Below are 893 nucleotides of genomic sequence, written 5' to 3' on the forward strand. Positions count from 1 at the left end.
ACTTTTTACGGAAAAGGCCGATCTTTGGTAAAGATCACCGAAGACACTTTTTACAGAAAAAGCCGATATTTGGTACTGGTATCGAAAGATCGTCTATCACAAAGGTGTGTCAAATAAAGAAATAATTTTAGTTTCATTAAGTTAAAATTTAAGCATTTTTTCAATAAAAGAAAAAAATTTATCACAGAAGAAAAAAAAATCACCAATAAATAACTAATTTCTTTTAATGTGGGTCGTCTTTCTGGTTTCAAATAGTCTGGGTAGGACATGGTGCAACTCCTGAGAAAACTATAAAATAACTTTTTTTCATGTTTTCAAACAGGAAAATAAATATATTTCTTTACAGAAATTAAACTTTAGAAATTGCGGTCATTTTCGATTTATGCCTATATAACTTTGTCATTCTCTCAATTCATAGAAAATAAATGCAGAATTATTTTAAAACACTTCCAATTCCGGCTAATAAAAATTATTTCTGAGGAAAAAGAAAATGAGGAATCAATGTGAAATATCAGTCATGTGTTTTTTATTTAACCCCAGGACCTTTCCAATCATGATTATCTCTGCTTTATAGAGATAACGTAAGATCACACTATCGAAGGTTTTTTTTATTTTTATGATAGCGTGCAATTTGAAAGATTTGGCTGCTGTTTCTAGCTGGCCGAGTGAGTTAGTAGAAAGCCTCCTGTTGAGCTGCACGAAATTTGGCTGTTGTTTCTTGTAGTCAAAACCAGCACACAGAAGTCCACCTGTTGAATGCCTCGAAATGTAGCCACCTGTTGGATTAGTCGAAATTTAGCTGCTATTTCTAGCTAGTCGAGTCACCACGAAAGAGTTTCCGCCTTGGCTGTTATTTTCCTATTGGTCGAATGACGACCGAAGCGATTTTTAGT

The 893-nt window shown here is 33.5% G+C and overlaps 1 protein-coding gene across 1 annotated transcript in view; it reads left to right on the plus strand.

Annotated features, from left to right (window-relative positions):
- Positions 1 to 893, plus strand: part of LOC106869191 (serine/threonine-protein kinase PAK 2) — a 45,395-nt gene that overhangs the window by 1,245 nt on the left and 43,257 nt on the right. The gene's annotated exons all lie outside the window — the stretch shown is intronic.

The sequence above is a fragment of the Octopus bimaculoides genome, chromosome 20 (genome assembly GCF_001194135.2).
Source record: "Octopus bimaculoides isolate UCB-OBI-ISO-001 chromosome 20, ASM119413v2, whole genome shotgun sequence".
Taxonomy (NCBI): Eukaryota; Metazoa; Mollusca; class Cephalopoda; order Octopoda; family Octopodidae; genus Octopus; species Octopus bimaculoides.